Below are 18,305 nucleotides of genomic sequence, written 5' to 3' on the forward strand. Positions count from 1 at the left end.
AAATCCCTGAAATGATACCTCAAAGGCCAATCTTGGGTTCTGCAATAGTGATGCTATCTGCAGGAGTAATTGGAGAAGTTGCGTATCTTGTGACCTCCAGAATAGTGGCTGGCAATCGTCTATGTCTACCAGGCTTCTCTATCCTCCTAACCTGGTGGTCTCTCATTAGCTTTACAAAGACAGCTGAGTTTTGAGAAGAGGCTATTATCACTTAAACTATAAATGTCTCCCAGAGTTAGCTTGACCCAAGCCCAGGAATAATTAAAGGCAGCTTGAAGTCAAAAGGCAAGATGCGGGTTGGCTGGATCAGATTTCCTTCACTGCCATAATTTTCTGTTATAATTTTTGCAAAGGTGGCTTCATGTTTGTGTCTCGGGTAGTGAGACTACATGGTGGATTCCCCCTGGATCCACCCACACCCCCTTACCCAGGGCTTATATACCATAGAGGAGGAGTATATGTGATTCAGAAGGGATGTATGAGACAACTGAAGTATGATAACATCCACGTTGTCGGACCTCAGGGCAGGATTTATGGCACCTGCTCTTAGGCAAGGAACAGTAGATAAACTGGAAATCTTAGAGGCCTTCCGGGAACTGTGGTTAATCAGAAGCCAGCATGGCTGATTATCTTCCACGATGGAGTTGCCGTGGCCTCCATACTCCGCCCCCCTAATCCAGCTCTTACAACCTAAGGTGCCCTCCTCTTCCACGATGGTCCCTGAGCCTTGAGGGAGAGTGCTTGGCATGGAATTGTTTTAATAGCAGTGCACTGGCGACAGAAAACAGCCCCGCAGGATTCTAAATGCGGGGGATTCACAGGCCCTGCTGAATCATGTCTAGTCTTCAGAATACCAAGACCTTGGTTTTCTCAGAAGAAGTCAATGAGAAATACATAACATTAATAATTTGCACACAGGATTACAATCAAATAAGAATTTGTGTGCCAGAACAATGAAAAAGAACTTATCCCATTAAGGAGCCAACTAAAAGCATCATGAAGAAAATTAAAACCTGGGTTTTTTGGTCTGTTTTTGTTTGTTTGCTTGCTTGTTTTGAGATGGAGTTTTGCTCTTGTTGCACAGGCTGGAGTGCAATGACACGATCTCAGCTCACTGCAACCTCTGCCCCCTGGGTTCAAGCGATTCTCCTACCTCAATCTCCCAAGTAGTTGGGATTACAGGCATGTGCCACCATGCCTGGCTAATTTCTGTATTTTTAGTAGAGACAGGTTTTCACCATGTTGGCCAAGCTGGTCTCAAACTCATGATCTCACGTGATCCGCCCACCTCGGCTTCCCAAAGTGCTGAGATTACAGGCGTGAGCCACCACACCCAGCCAAAATCTGGTTCTTTCTCAAAGACTTCTTGTAGCCAAGAAATAATCCAGGATTAGCCCAGGTTGTAGACAAATAATAAAAACTCAAACACAATGAATGGTCAGGGCTAGAATCTAAATTTTTCTCTCTCCAGTAGCTTGAACCTGGGAGGCAGAGGTTGCAGTGAGCCAAGATTGCACCACAGCACTCCAGCCTGTCCAACAGAGCAAGACTCCATCCCATAAATAAATAAATAAATATTCTCTCTCCAGTTTCCTCATCTCTATCAAGGATAAATTATATTAGGACCAATTTATTTGCATAATAAACTTTCACCACATTATACTGAGGTGGGAAATTAAAGAAAGAAAGAAAAATAAAATTAAAAGAAAGAGAATTAAGCTTTCCTGTATTAGGCTGACTCATCCCAAAGGCAGTAGCAGGCAAGACCCAGACCCAGGAAAAGTCTTGATAAACACTATCTGAGAAGCTAGGACACAAAGGAATATGCTCTGGAGACTCTGCCAGAACTCCTTCAACATAAGGAGGAGAAAAACAAATTTTCCTTTCTTTTATAGTATGAGCTTATAAATTCTTGTTCTCGGTAACTAGTAACTTCAAGTATTCTGTTTTATCTAAGAAGTACAGTGAAGGTCATGAGAAGTCTGAGCAGGCCTGAACTGCAGCTGTCTGGGCACCATAGTGAAGGTTATGAGATAAACCAGTGTAAGGCTCTTTGGAGCAAAACCTGGATAACAGACATCTAGGTTGTTTGGCAAAGGTCATGTGTAATCCTGAGTTATGAACCTGTTACAATTTGATTAACTATGTTTGTCCTGCCTCTGTATCCCTGCTTTCACACTGCTGCGAGCCTGCTTCAAGCTAGCCCACCCCCTTTAATGAAGTGTGTACAAAAGTCAAGTGCTGTCTTTGTTCTGGGCTCAGTTTTCCAGATGTTAAGTCCGCTGGGTCTGAGTGCACTCAATAAACATCCTCTTGCTTTACCCTGAGGTCTCTCTCATCCTCCTGATTCCCGCAACAATACTTGGCCTGGTTATTTGCATAAAATGTGGCAAATGACCAACTCTATAGGTTCCTTTTAAGTTTGTTTTGCTGGAACTTTTATAAGGAATTGTGGATTCAACTTTTTAAAAGTCTTGAGGCCAGAAGCCGAGCTGAGGATTTGACATTACACTGTGTTTAGAATCCCTGTGCAAATTACCCTCTTCTTGAGGTCCCAAGATAGCTTGAGTTTCCTGGACCTGTTAGAAAGTGACATTCTTTACTTACCACAGGTGGGAAACCTTGTAAGGGAACCACTTAGACAAAGGCACCATGCCAGTCCTTCCAAGGGCCTTTTTATTGGCTCCAAAGTCAACCTCAGTTTCTCAGTCCTGTCATGTCTCAAAATATGCTATTCCAACCAAAGCCTTAATAAAATGACCAGTGTCTCTAATTGTGTCCTGTTCAGTAAGAAAGCAGATTCCTACTGAACTTATGCAAATAACTGTCTTGCCATAAAATAGGAATACTCACAAATAATTTTCAAGTTTTGGAGAACTAAAACAGAGAGGGGTAAATATTCCTCACAAAAATACACTTTACTCAGCCAGGCATGGTGGCTCATGCCTTTAATCCCAACACTTTGAAGGCCAAGGCAGGTGAATCATTTGAGGTCAGGAGTTCAAGACCAGCCTGGCCAACATAGTGAAACCTCATCTCTACTAGAAATACAAAATTTAGCCAGCTGTGGTGGCAGATGCCTGTAATCCCAGCTACTCAGGAGGCTGAGGCATGAGAATCACTTGAACCCGGGAAGCAGAAGTTGCAGTGAGCTAAGATCTCACCACTGCACTCCAGCCTGGGCAATAGAGCAAGACTCAGTCTCAAAAAAAAATACACTTTACTCAATCATTGTAAGCTATCAATAGCTCAAAAGAGAAAAGTTTTCTTGACTCTTCTTCAATCAGAGCAGCTTTCCAAACAATATGTCTTTTTGCTCACCTTGGAGCTGCCATCTGCAAGCCAAGCAGGTCTTTGTGCATCAGGTGAGAGCTGTTTCTCAGTCACTGTTGAATCCAGCAGCTCCTCATGCAGTTCCAGAGTCAGTCCTAGGGAAAAGAAGAGGCCTACTGTCCATGAGTATCTGCTCCTCACACTCCCCAGGTAGCAAGATTTTATGTAAACCATTTTCATCTTGCCATGGAACTCTTAGGCACCATTATTTCATTAGAATGGGCTATCTTCAGTTAACGTCCCATAGCAAGGCAATAAATGCCCTTAGGTGGAATTCTCTAGTCCAGAAACTTGTAGCTATAGTTGGGAGGCGTTCACAGGCTTTTGCCGTAAACCCCTGTAAACACTCCACAAAGGCCTGTCAAATGGAGAATGTGTCTCAACCAGCACTCCAACTTCTACTTTACACTCTGTGGGCTCCGGCAATCGTACTAGTTCCTGTGAACTCCAAATATCTGAAATGGGTCTCGGGCAATTTGGGATGTTTATTTTACCAAAGTTAAAGACACGTGCCCATGACACAGCCCCAGGAAGTCCTGACTACACGTGCCTAAGGTGGTTGGAGCACAGCTTGGTTTTATACATTTTAGAGAGACATGACACATCAATCAATATATGTAAGATGTACATTGGTTCAGTCCAGAAAGGTGGGACAACTTGAAGTGGGAAGGGGGCTTCCAGGTCATCAGTAGATAAGAGACAAGTGGTTGCATTCTTTTGAGTTTCTGATTAGCCTTTCCAATGGAAGCAATTGGATATGCACTTATCTCGGTGAGCAAAGGGATGACTTTGAATAGATTGGGAGGCAGGTTTGCTCTAAGCAGTTCCCAGCTTCACTTTTCCCTTTAGCTTAATGATTTTGGGGTTCCAAGATTATTTTCCTTCCACATTACCATTTAGCATTTCCAATTAACATAGCTCAAAGGCTGGATCTGCGTGCCTTCAGTTTTATAGTACTAAGCAGGAGAAACGCCCCACAGTTAGACACTAGACCCACTTTCATAAAACATTTTGGCAAAGGAGTCACAACCGCTTTGCATAAAGCCTGTTTAAACATTTCAACTTACACGATCCTATCAACTTTTCTTTTGTATGCTGTGGTCCTATCAGGAGAGGAAAATCTGAGTCTCATGGTACCAAATATGTCACCAGTAGAAGTATCCGAGTTACTAGCAGTGAGTCCTTATGGGTCTGCAGCAACCTCAATTCTTGCCTCCTCAGAAGAAAGAATTAGACCGAGGGGTGCAAGGCAGAAAAACAGACCGAGGCAACTTTCAGAGCAGGAATGGAAGTTTCTTTTAAAAGGCTTTAGAACAGGAAAGAAAGAAAAAGACACTTAGAAGAGACCCAAGTGGGCACATGAAGGTCAAGTGCAGTGTTTAACCATGATCCTAGGACTTTACAGGCTGTCTCCTTTCCCATGGTTCTTCCCTTCGGGTGGGCTGCCCGCATGCACAGTGCCCTCCTTACCCTTGGGAGGTGAGCACACACGGTGTGATTAGGAAGTTGTATGCATGCCCCTCTGAGACTTTCTTCCCTTTTCCTGCGGTGTGCCCCTGGAAGGTCACATTCCACCATTTTGTCCCTTAATGCACATGGCCAGGAAGTTGCTTCTCCCTGGTGCCTGCATTCGATGAACACTTTACTGCAACAGGTGTGGAGCATCAGGAAATGGACACTACCTGGTGCCAGCTGCCAATTTATCCATTTCAGACAGGCAATGTGATAATTGCCAGACATTCCTAGGGGATGGGGGAGAGCCCTCTCCTGCCCCACTTGTGCCTGTCACCTTTCCCCCCTCAGCAGCCCAAGACTGCAAATCTTTGGGAGAAATGGATGAAGGTCAGTCTTCTGTGACTGCTTCCCACTGACAAAGGGGCAGTGGTGGTTCTCTGGGTCTTGGCCTCTTGCTAGCTGACAGGGTAGGAGGGTGACTCCAAGGATTGGTGAAAGCAGTGTCTATCCAAGTCCAAGGCAGACAGGGGCAGGATTTTGCCTCCTTCCTGCCTCACTGATGGCAGTCTAGGGGTCCTATGTAGAAAGGAATCTCTTGAATATTGAGAGGATGATATTACTCACCGAGGATCATCTGCAGCTTGATGGCCAATCCCTTTTGTTTCTTCTTAGCTGCAGCCAGAGATCGCTGGTTGGCTTATGGGAATAAGCAGGGTTAGTATAAAATGCAGACAAAACCTTAGAAACAACTGAGGAGAATATAATCTAATAGTACGTACTATTAGACTAGAATCTAATAGTAGGTACTATAAATTTTGAAGCATAATTTTTCTCTCTCTAGTCCTGATTTTTGTTGAAAACAAATATGACAGGACTAATTTGTTTGCAGAATAAACTTCAGTCTTATTATTCTTGACCTGATTACTTGCATATAGCACAGCAAGAATAATTATTTTTCACATAAGCTTTTCAAATTGGCTTTGATGGAACTCTGTTTCATAAGGAATTTCAGATAAGACTTTTTTAAAGCCAAGCCCAGCTATGATTTTGTACCCTCAAATACCTGTGAGTTGGGAAATTTTCTCTCCTCTTGAGGTTCCAAAATAACTTGGGGCTCCTGGGCCTGTTAGAAAGTGACATTCTTTACTCATCGCAGGTTAGGAAATCTGTACAGGGAGTGTGTAGACAAAGTATGAGGCCACTTTTCCCAAGGGGATTTTATTGGCTCTACAAGTCAGGTTTGATTCCTTAAAGGAAAGCATGCCATTCCAGTCAAAGCCTTAGTAAAATAACCAGTTTTTTCTCCAACTGCATCCTCTTGCCGAAAAAAAAAAAAAAAAAAAAAACCAGAAAAAAAACAAAACGAAAAACAAAAAAACACCATTCTTATTGCACTTACGTAAATCAACTATATTACCATAGTTTAGAATACTCACAATAAGTTCCCAAATTCTAGAGAAATCAAGGTAGAGAGAATCAAATAAGGCTCCCAAGTTTTTTCACAGAAGTATTTTACTCATTGTTAAAAGCTGTAAATAGCTCAAAAGAACAAGTTTTTTTTTGGCTCTGGCAAAAACAACAAAGATTAGTGACATTTTAGTAAAAAGTCCCAAAAGGATTAGTTTTCCAGTCTTCTATTAGTTCAATCCCCATTCCATTAACTCCTGTTCTGTTGATATTCCATGGAATATTTTAACTCTCCACTGGAGTCCTGGAAGTTTTTTTTTCCCTTTGTTCTAATGTCACAATCTCCAAGTTATTCAGAAACTTGCATTTAAAAGAAACCTATTAGAGTTCTGTAGCTGATTATAAAACAACATTTAAAGAGGATTAAAATAAGACAACAATTGTGGATGAACAAAATTGTCCTTAGGGCACCCACCCGTTAAAGACACAATTGACAAGGAAATGGTGTTACCATCTGTGGCAGCACAACAATTTAAGATAACAATTCTAATTCTTAATACACTAAGTTATATCAGAATCCATAATTTTGGAAAACCATACCAATGACATATTTACACCAAATACAGAACGCAGAAAGAAGAAGCTACTGGAGCGACGGTTCTGGTAAAAAGCCTGGTTAGTAGCAATTTTAATTATGTACTCAGGTTTGGAGCCTCAGGACACCAGAGAGAAGTGTAGATAAGATCTGATTTCTTTCCAGCATAGCTAGGGGTGTGGCTAACTCCACCTGTCCCCAAGGCCTTACCTAGCTGTAAATCAGCGCTAGAACAATTTTCAAAATCCAAAGACAAAGTTTATCGACCTTAAAACCATTTAGCAAGACCTAATATCTGACTTGCATAATCTTAGACCAAAATGTCTAAATTTTTTGAAGATATTTTTATTTTACGAAATAATCCTTTTAAAACTGTTTTGATTTCCCAAGATTATTTAGTTTAGCATGAAGCTTAAGAGGCATTAGTTTTATTTTTCTGACAATATTTAAGTCCTTTCTTTTTTAAAACCAATTAGAGTTCTTTTTACATAATACATCACACACACAACACCAATATAAATACATGGACAGAAACAGAACGACTTACGTAGCTCTTGTACACCGCACTTCTCTTTATTGGCCACGTAGTTTTTAAGGTTTCTTAATGGATTACTGGCCTTCCAGGGTGGAGTGCTCTTCCAGAACAGGGCTGGGAAAGCATGGGCCAGGTTTCCAGTGCCTAATAAACAGGCGTGCGCTGGAAGGCAAAAACCCAGATTCCCAAAATTAGGTGTCCCATTTTATACCCGGATCCTGGACTTTCCAAGAAAGAGGGAAATGCAGCCCCATTTCCTATAGACGCGTTTTTATCTCTCAGTGGAGGAAGTGGGACGTTTCCATATGTTCCAGGCGACTGAGAGCATGCCTTTCTCTAATCCAAACGTCAAAGAGCTGAAGTATTCGGCCGCCCAAAAACTCCATTAGCCATCCATAAACATTCTATTAGCTACCTAGTTATACCGAAAGTTCTACTCCCATAATGTGAAGTAATTTCTGCTAGCTACCCAAAAAGTTAAAAAAAACAACCAGTACACAATGCAAAGCGAAACAGAGCCCCAGATTTTGAGAGGGATCTATCCACTTCCAATTCCTGGGGTTTCCATGAGGAAACGCGCCCGAGAGGTTTTTCCAAAAGTTCTGTGGCACCGTCCTCTGTTTTTCCCAAGGACGACAGCAAGCTGTTAGAAATTATCTTGGGTAGCTCTCACATCTGCATCAAGAGTGGGCAAGAAAGACAAGATGGAGAAAAACAATTCAGCTTGACTGAGAAGAAAAAACCTTTTTTTTTTTCTTTTTGCCAGAAAAAATAATAAGATTCAAGAAGAGAAAAAAAAGACCCTTTTAAATATATGTATAGCTTGGATATCTGCTTTTAATTAAGCCCATTTTAACAGTAATGTTCTTAAAACAAAACCTTTAAGTCTCTTATTACCCAACTTTAGCCAGGTAATAAGAACGGCCAATATTTCTGATTTTTGAACGTTGCCAAAAGTAACCTCACAGGTGAAACCAATAAGCCTTAACTAAGGTTATGACTTATCCATGAGTGTATGAGGTATTTTCAGCAAGGTGGTAAGCAGTTTTTACAAGATTTAGAGTCTACAAAGGTAGCTCCAAGAAAGGAAAATTCAAGAAGTAAAGTCAGAAGTTGGTCATGGAGGGGCAGAGAATACAGTGATTTTTACCATTCCTACAATCAGTTTGCACAGAGAGGAAAGTCAGGAGGCTGGCTGGTAAGAATTTTTACCCTTTTGCTGGCAGGACAGGCTTCTAGGTTCCCTTTCCCTGGGCAGCCCTAGTGACCCTGGCATCCTGTGAAGGGAGAGCAGATGAGGAGGTTGTGGGCATACTGTAGAAGTTATCCCCCGTCAGGAGATTACTTGGTTAGATTTATGCTAGGGCTTATTCAAGTAAGTGTGGGCTATTTGTATACCTCTGAGGTAGGACTGTCCAGGTTGAAGCTTTTGATTAATGATTTAGGTAGCTTTCCTGGGATAAATAGGGCTATTAGAGAGAAAGGTGAATTCAGAGGTTGGGTGAATATTAAGCGAGCACCAATCTTAGAGAGTATATTTTTGCCCCAAAGAGGTGTGGGGTATCCAGATATTACCAGGGACCAGTGGAAGAATGGTAATTGGTCCTTAAGTAATATAGTGTGAATTTTTTCTTTTGGAGGGAGGGGATGCCATTTGTCCCACCCACCAGGCTTACTCCTGTCCTCCTTACTCTACTCTCGGTTACAAAAGACTTAAGAGGCTAATCTGAGGACCTCTTACACACAGGTACTGGGTTCCAAGGCTGACTTTTGTAATTTCCTCCCAGTTCATTTTTAAGCCAAACAGTATTACAAAGGAGAATTAGTTTTTTAAGGTTTGGGGAAATTAAGCTTTTCCAAGTTTGGGGGCGATGTATCCGAGGGGCATGTCCTGTGGTATGCAGACATGATTACCCATCTGCCGTGTGCCAACAGAGGACAGAGGAGAAAAAAGAGGACAAAAGGAAAAAGAAGCATCTCTCCTTTCTTCCTATCATCCAAAATGGGGCATCCCCCATCATCTTGGGTTCTGGACTTAACCAGTCTTTATCATGTACCCATCATCCCATCTCATCACAATTACCCACTTGAGAACAGAGGAGATGTTGGAGTGAACAGTGGGCCCCTGTCCATCCCTGGGGTTCCGGAATGTACGGGTCCTCACCATGTATGCCCTAGACTTTCATCTCTGTTCCAATGGTAATCTGTTAGCCTGGGACCACCCTTCACCTCTGTCCTGTGGATCTCTTGCCTCTTCGGCCTTGGGCCAGCCTGTATTCCTGTCCTCATGACATTATAGTGACCCTTGCTCAGAGGATTCTAGTAATATAATTATTATCTCTTTCCTTAGAAGTCTGTTTCTCCATTAACTGCCACAGGGACTGGACTTCCTCCCCCTTCCCTTGGAATACAACCTTGACGGTCTTGATGCCCATTGAGAAGGGTGTGTAAGTAATTAGATAAATGGAGGCTATAGGAGGAAGTGGAAGGAAGAGGGAGGAATACTCATGGAACGCCTTCATAGGCTCAGAAAAACAGCAGCCCTTGGATGCAAGAAGGGCAACGTTTATTCACCCTGTGGACATAAAGCATTAACTTCTGGAGGACTTGGGGCTTGGAGGAAGAATTTCTCCTCCTCCCAAAGTGGTGCTAGCTTAAAAGGCAAGAGGGTGAGATCCTAAAAGGGCCAGAGCAAAGCCCTATGCAGGTGGACAAGCTGCTTTTAAAAGCCATCCAAAAACCTAGTCCTGGGGCATAACAGGAACGAAAAGCACATGGTGAGTTGTAAGAAGCTGGCAGAGCCAGAGTTCCAATTAGCATCTGTCCCAGCCGTGTGCCAGCAGCCAGGGGAAGGATTGAAGGTCATTCGAGCTGGGAGAAACAAACGTAACCCTCAGGGTATCTGCAAGGGAGCCCGTGTCTTCACGGCCGCACAAACGCAGAGAGCCCTGGGCACGCAGGTAACAGGGAGTGTTCAGAAGTCACGTGGCAGGCAAAGAGAAAGCAAAGAGGCAGACTTGCCCTCAAGGTGGAACATCCAGTGAGTGCTGAAGGCCATTTCAGAACACACAGAGAATAAACAGAATGGGGGGGGCGTGTGTGTGCAGGGTTTTGGAAAAGAGCCAATTTTAGTTGAAAAGAAAAAGTCGGCCGGGCGCGGTGGCTCAAGCCTGTAATCCCAGCACTTTGGGAGGCCGAGACGGGCGGATCACGAGGTCAGGAGATCAAGACCATCCTGGCTAACACCGTGAAACCCCGTCTCTACTAAAAAAATACAAAAAACTAGCCAGGCGAGGTGGCGGGCGCCCGTAGTCCCAGCTACCCGGGAGACTGAGGCAGGAGAATGGCATGAACCTGGGAGGCGGAGCTTGCAGTGAGCTGAGATCCGGCCACTGCACTCCAGCCTGGGTGACAGAGCGAGACTCCGTCTCAAAAGGAAAAGAAAAGAAAAAGTTGAGGAAACCCCAGATATTGCATGGTTTTTAGGCCTTAGCCTCACTATTCTCACAAGCCTCTCACTAGGAGGGTCAGTGAGTGCCTCTAATCTGCTCAGTGCAGACCCTAAAGTCCTTCCCACACCTGCGAGTCACCCATCAGAGTGAGCTGAGATATCAGCCAAGGGGAGCAGAGTCACTAATGGCCAAGAGGAATTGTTCTGGGGTTTGGTTAGTGAGCAGGAGAGAGAGTGAGGAGAAGGAAAACCATGCACCGGGGTCGGATGCCTCCAGCCAAAGAAGGTGAGGCACAGAGATCGCTCACCACCAGGGAACGTATCTAAGTCACGCCAGCAAATATGTTAGGGGTGGAAAATATCCGAGTTTCGTGGTGCCAGATAGGTCACCAGTGGAAGGTATCGGAGTTACTGACGGCAAATCTGTACAGGTCTGCAGCAACCTCAAGTCTTGCCTCCTCAGAGGAAAGAATTCGACTGAGGGGCATAAGGCAGAAAAAGAGACCGAGGCAACTTTCAGAGCAGGAGTGGAAGTTTCTTTTAAAGGGCTTTAGAACAAGAAAGAAAGGAACGCATGCTTGGAAGAGACCCAAGTGTGTCTCTTCATGGTCCTGACATGAAGGTCAAATGCAGTATTTAACCGTGATCCTAGACTTTCCAGGCTGGCCCCTTTCCCATGGTTCCTCCCTTAGGGTGGGCTGCCCGCATGCACAGTGCCCTCCTTACCCTTGGGAGGTGAGCACACACAGTGTGATTAGGAAGTTGTACGCATGCCCCTCTGAGGCTTTCTTCCCTTTTCCTGTGATGTGCCCCGAAGGTCACATTCTACCATTTTGTCCCTTAATGCACATGGTCGGGAAGTTTCTTCTCCCTGGTGCCTGCATTCGATGAACACGGTAGTGCAACAGGTGTAGACCATCAGGAAATGGCCTCTCGCTGGTGCTGGCTGCCAATTTAGCCCTTTTAGAGAGGCAATGTGATCACTGTCAAACCGTCACCTGACATTCCTAGTGGGTGGGAGAAGAGCCCTCTCCTGCCCCTGCTCATGAGTGTCTAACTACACCTGTAACAGCACCAGGAACTTTTTTCAACCTCCAGGCCATTTTTCCCTCTCTTGTAACAAAGATTTAGGTTCCCAGCAGGGGTTGAGCCAAGGGTCTCTCTTGTCAACCTTTAATCTGGACGTATCTGCATCAGCATTGCCCTCAGCTTACTCGTTGCAGTCTTTGCCCTCTAATTTTTTTTTTAATTTATCCAATCTGGGATAAATACAGAAAACTGGTTTGGGGCCCTTTAACATTGTGGGGCCAGTGGAGGCTTCCTTTGGTTCACCCAACTTTTGACAGTGTTAAGACCTTTGTTTTGAATGGGCGCGGTGGCTCACGCCTGTAATCCCAGAACTTTGGAGGGCTAAGGTGGGTGAATCACTTAAGGTCAGGAGTTTGAGACCAGCCTGACCAACATGGAGAAACCCCGTCTCTAATAAAAATACAAAATTAGCTGGGCATGGTGGCGCATGGCCTCGTAGTCCCAGGCTGAGGCCAAAGAATCGCTTGAACCCAGGAGGCTGAGGTTGCAGTGAGCTGAGATTGTGCCACTGCACTCCAGTCTGGGCAACAAAGCAAAACTAAATCTCAAAAGAAAAAAAAGACCTTTATTTTAACTCCATCAATTTCCATTTTATTCTGTGCCAAAGAGTCTGTCTCTATAAAATATTTAAAGAGATTTATTCTGAGCCAAATCTGAGTGACGAATGGCCCATGACGCAGCCCTCAGGAGGTCCTGAGAACATGTGCCCAAGGTGGTCGGGGCACAGCTTGGTTTTATAGATTTTAGAGAGGCAAGAGACAGTAATCTAATACCTTTAAGAAACACATTGGTTTGGTTCAGAGAGGCAGGACAACTCAAAGCGGGGCCTTCCAGGCTATAGGTAAATTTAAACATTTTCTGGTTGACAATTGGTTGAGTTAATCTGAAGACCTGGGATCAATGGCAAGGAACGTTGAGGTTAAGGAAAAGGATTGTGGCAACCAGGTTTTATTGTGCAGAGGAATCTCTCAGACAGCAGACTTCAGAGAGAGAGCAGGTTGTAAAATGTTTCATATGGGACCTAAAAGGGTACCTGGCTCTTAGTTGATTATCTCCTGGATCTGGAAAGAAATGAAGGAAAACAAAGTGGGAAGGGGATTCTCTATACAATGTGGATTTTTCCCACAAGAGACTTTGCAGGGCAATTTCAAGGGATGGCAAGAAAATATATTTTAGGGTTAAATATTTTTTTCCTTGTCTCATAATGTTACGCCAGAGTCAGATTGAAAAGTAAGTCACAATATACAGGGTTAAATAAAACCCATCTGATGAGAATTTATGGTTTGTAGGACATGACTCCCCTGACCCCTTAAGTAGGAATTTGGGCAAGATAAAAAATAAGAACTTAGTCCTCAATTCATTCCACTTCTTAGTAATTATCTAAAGATTGCCACCCTGCTGGGATAAGCCCCAGGACTCTCTCCTCTTTCCTCTTAGCTTCATCTAACGATTTTAAAAAATTTATTTACCTTATTTTATTTTAGTTTTAAAATTTTTGTTTATTTATTTATTTTTGAGACAGAGTTTCACTCTTTCACCCACGCTGGAGTGAAGTGGCGAGATCTCAGCTCCCTGCAACCTCTGTCACTCTGGGTTCAAGTGATTTCCTGCCTCAGCCTCCTGAGTAGCTGGGATTATAGGCACCTGCCACCATGCCTGGCTAATTTTTTTTTTTTTTTTTTAAGTAGAGACGGGGTTTCACCATGTTGGCCAGGCTAGTCTCGAACTCCTGACCTCAGGTGATCCACCCGCCTCAGCCTCCCAAAGTGCTAGGATTACAGGCATGAGCCACCACTGTGCCTGGCCTATTTACCTTATTTTTAAATAACCATTTAAAAATTTCCACTTCCCTTTGATGGATTCTGACTATTCCTTTTGCCTTTGCCCTGCTCTTAACTAACCTCATGGTTTTATCAGCATCTGTAAGACCCATGAGAAGAAGCCAGCTGCTTCATCTGAGGTGCTGCACTTGGCATTTATAGTGGAATCAGACTGTCCCCTTCTCAGGGGACAGACCTTCCAGTGCCTTTTACCTGGTCCCCCACGCTGGCTGCTCCCTCAGGAATACTCTCCTGTGTGTCTGGTTTATATATACCCAGCTGCAATTGTTCAGTGGTGAGTATGGGTCCTGCATCAATCCAAACGTGCCCTTCCCATCTGCAGCATTTTAAACCCGAGACACTGCTCCCAAATTAGCCACGCTCACAATCCATTTTCATAAAGGTTCTTCAGGGAGCTGATGATCCAGACCTACAAAAGGGAACAATTCCTTCACACTCCACTCTAGTTTCAACAGTTGCTTGGTGTTTCCCTTCGCCCACATTGAATATCTTCTTGGTAACTACAGGTCTCAAAGGTAATTTCTTTTGTTCCTGGCATAATTTTCCCCTTTGTGGGTAGCTTTAAGGCTGGTGATCTGAGCTCAGACAGACCCGGATCTGAGCTTGGTCCAGCCCCAAGACCCAACCCAGCACTCTCTTCTTTTCATTTGGAAACAATCTGTAAATATTCAGATAAAATTGCTTTTCCTTTCAGCAAAAATCACGCTTTTATAACCTTTACCAAACACACTCTGAGTAATCCCAATTTCTGCTGAAAACCCTAGGATTAATTTAACATAACATGACTTTAAGATCTTAAATTCCTGAAGAGAATTTTGAAACTGGTTTTATTTACCAAAGATTACCAAAATCGCATGCGCTAAAAGGCATTCAAGCTAGCATCTATTTTTCTGATAAAATATTTGATTTAAGCATGTAAATGTTCTCTTTCATATATTTTGGTAGTGTTAGGAATGCAAAATACTTTTTCCCTGGTGCCATAAAGAAATAGCACTTGAGGGCCAGGCCGGTGGCTCACGCCTGTAATCCCAGCACTTTGAGAGGCTGAGGTGGGCGGATCACGAGGTCAGGAGATCGAGACCATCCTGGCCAACACAGTGAAACCCCGTCTCTACTAAAAATACACAAAATTAACCAGGCATGGTGGTGGGAGCCTGTAGTCCCAGCTATTCAGGAGGCTGAGACAGGAGAATGGCGTGAGCCCAGGAGATGGAGCTTGCAGTGAGCGGAGATCGTGCTATTACACTACAGCCTGGGCAAAAGAGCGAGACTCTATCTCAAAAAATAAATAAATAAAATAAAATAAGAAATAGCACTTGCACATAAATTTAATTCTCTCAGCAAGGCAATTTTCACTTTCTGCAGAAAGGGTACACTCACCAGCAGTCTTGCCACAAGAGTACACCTAAGAAAGGAAAAGCAGACGTATTTATCCCTTACGGATTTTGGTCATCCCTACTGCTGTGTCCTGCATCCATTGGCTGGAGCTGAACCTCACAGTCTAAACTGACACTTGACTTGCTAACAACCTAAAACTTTCTTAACTAGGCAAAGGCAAGGGAGAGCAAAGGAAAGGAGGAAGTTGCTTACGAAAGATTTAAAGAAGCAATAGCATTTCCAAATAAGGAAGGGGCACAGGCTGTGAACTGGAACGTGCCTGTGAGCATGTTCAACAGCTACATAGGATAGGGCTTAACAAAGAGTTATTAGCACGAAGCAAGGAGGCTTGAAGACAGTTAGTCTTTAAAAGAAACTATTATTTCTAACACTTATGATGTATTCTTTAACAAGAAGGGAAACTTTGAAGAGGAACTTTTTACTTTCTACAGTAGTGAAGTATCACCTACACATGACACATATGTAGACGTAGCAGACACAGCAGCAGATCTCACACATTTAATAAGATTTTTCTTTTGCCATCTTTTAAATATTCTCCCTCACTTTAGAATGTTAATCTCTCGATTGCCTGTTTCATGGCCTAAACAAATGTTAGGGAGAAAATTCTAAATCTGCATTTCCTAAGACAGGACTCTGGGGAAACAGGTAGAAAGGAACAGAACTTCAACCTAAGCAAAAGCAAGATCTGTTATGTAAACTTTAAGCCATTGCCTTCTCCGTAGATAAAGTTTCTAGTGGTTTCAGTACAGAGACAGAGATGCCCTTACAAATGGAGATTCCCCCTAAAGATGTACATTTCCTTTACAAAGCGTTTTGAAGGTTGATTCGTTAGATAGGCGGTCTTTTCAATTTAGCTTGTTTCTTAATTAGATTACTGGCTTTAGGGTTGAGCCCTTTAAGGACCAGGACCAAGAAAGCATGCAGGTTTTAGGACCTAAACCATGACTTTCTTTTTCAAACATGCAAAGACCCATGTAGCCCCCATAGCAATGATGGTTTCCAGTGCACAACTATCCTGAGCCACCTCCAACACTGTGGCTTTCACCCGCCATCAACCACCAGCCATCACACACGTCGAGGTCAAGTCCTCTCACAGTGCCAAGCAGTCTCTAGTGCCCTACAAACAGCCAACGAGCCCAGTAACACAGTACAGGAGAGCACAGTCCTAGACCTGCGGGGAACCTGTCTGCTTACAACTTAGGATGCCACGAGGAAAAACAGGTTCCTCCCAAAGAGAGGAGACTGGTGCCTTTTCCCAGTTCCCCAAGGATCCTAGGCTGTCAGAAATTTCCTTGTTTAGGTCCCTCATGTGTCATTGGGGGTTGCAAGAGGAAAGAGGGACAGACAAAAGCAAACAGAGAAACAGGGTTCAGTTGACTGAGAAGTTTTACAGAGAGCAGAGGCCTTAAAGCAATAAGCAAGCCAGGTACAGTGGTGCAAACCTGTAATCCCAGCACTTTGGGAGGCTGAGGTGGGTGGATCACCTGAGGTCAGGGGTTCAAGACCAGCCTGGTCAACATGGTGAAACTCCGACTCTATTAAAAATACAAAAATTAGACAGGCACGGTGGCGGGTGCCTGTAGTCCCAGCTACCCTGGAGGCTGAGGCAGGAGAATTGCTTGAATTTGGGAGGTGGAGGTGCAGTGAGCCGAGATCTCACCACTGTACTCCAGCCTGGGCGACGGAGCAAGACTCTGACTCAAAAAAAAAAAAAAAAAAAAGCAATAAGCAATAGGCTTGCACACATATACAACCCACATGGCAGATTGAACCAAGTTAGCTTTTGACTGCCAAGCTCTTTTAAAAACCTTTTCCCAATTGTAATTCCTACCAAAGCCCTTTTACTTTGCCTCTGCTGCTGGCTGAGCTCCATCACCAAAGAGGCACCCCCTAGAAGCAGCCGTCCACAGCAGTAGCTGCTCACCACCCTTCCTTACCGCTGGGTGATGGACGGCTCTCAGCTCATGATTGCTTTAAGCATGCCAGCATTTTAGAGGCATCACTGCACTCACACACATGCATCTAAAAGGTGACCCATGCTGTCTTGGGTTTCTCCCACAGATGCTTCATTCCCTTTCCACATTTCTTGGTCTCTCAGCCCACGTTTTACAGTGGGTAGGTCTATGCAAACCAGCCCCAAAGTCCAAAGAAGCTGAGAGGCTGACACATTGAGTTTCTTAGAAAGAAATGTTCCATAGGGACTTACAAAGAGAAGCCACGTCTGTGTCCCAGGTGGCAGCGAGATGAGATGGTGGATCCCTACCCCTCAGCCCCAGACGCAGAGCTTATATAGCATAGGGAGGAGTGGTTCAGAAGGAATGTGCCGGATGGTTGAAGTATGATAATGTCAAGGTTGTTTGACCTAAGGGCAGGACTTACAGTAAGTAGCTGCTCTTACACAGGGAATGGGAGATAAACTGGAAATCTTAGAGGCCTTCCTAGAATGTTCATCATAAGCCAATGTAAACCAAAAATAAAATTCTAAGCCCCCCAACAATCTGAATGAATGCCTCCTCTTGGCCAAGGACATCCCAAAGTTAACCTGAAAGGCTAGTTGGGGCTGTGATGGGAAGCAGGAGCCAGACATACCTCATTATCCCCTCCTCCCTTTGGCATTACTGATACAACTGGTGACAAGAGGAGTCAAACTCTGTAAAATATTTGAAGACATTTATTCTGAACCAAATGTGAGTGACCAATGGTCTGTGACGCAGTCCTCGGGAAATCCTGGGAACATGTGCCCAAGGTAGTCAGGGTGCAGCTTGGTTTTATACATTTTAGGGAGACATGAGACATCAATCAAATATATTTTAGAAATATGTTGGGGCCAGGCACAGTGGCTCACGCCTGTAATCCCAGCACTTTGGGAGGCCAAGGTGGGGGGATCACTTGAGGTCAGGAGTTTGAGACCAGCCTGACCAACATGCTGAAATCCCATCTCTACTAAAAATAAAAAAAAAAAAAATTAGCCAGGTGTAGTGGCGGGCACCTGTAATCCCAGCTACTCAGGAGACTGAGGCAGGAGAATCACTTGAACCTGGGAAATGGGGGTTGCAGTGAGCCGAGATTCCGCCATTGTACTCCAGCCTGTGTGACAGAGTACAACTCCATCTTGAAAGAAAAGAAAGAAAGAAAGAAAGAAAGAAAGAAAGAGAGAGAGAGAGAGAGAGAGAGAGAGAGAGAGAGAGAGAGAGAGAGAGA

Source organism: Rhinopithecus bieti, unplaced genomic scaffold (assembly GCF_001698545.2).
Source record: "Rhinopithecus bieti isolate Rb0 unplaced genomic scaffold, ASM169854v2 scaffold_40803, whole genome shotgun sequence".
NCBI lineage: Eukaryota > Metazoa > Chordata > Mammalia > Primates > Cercopithecidae > Rhinopithecus > Rhinopithecus bieti.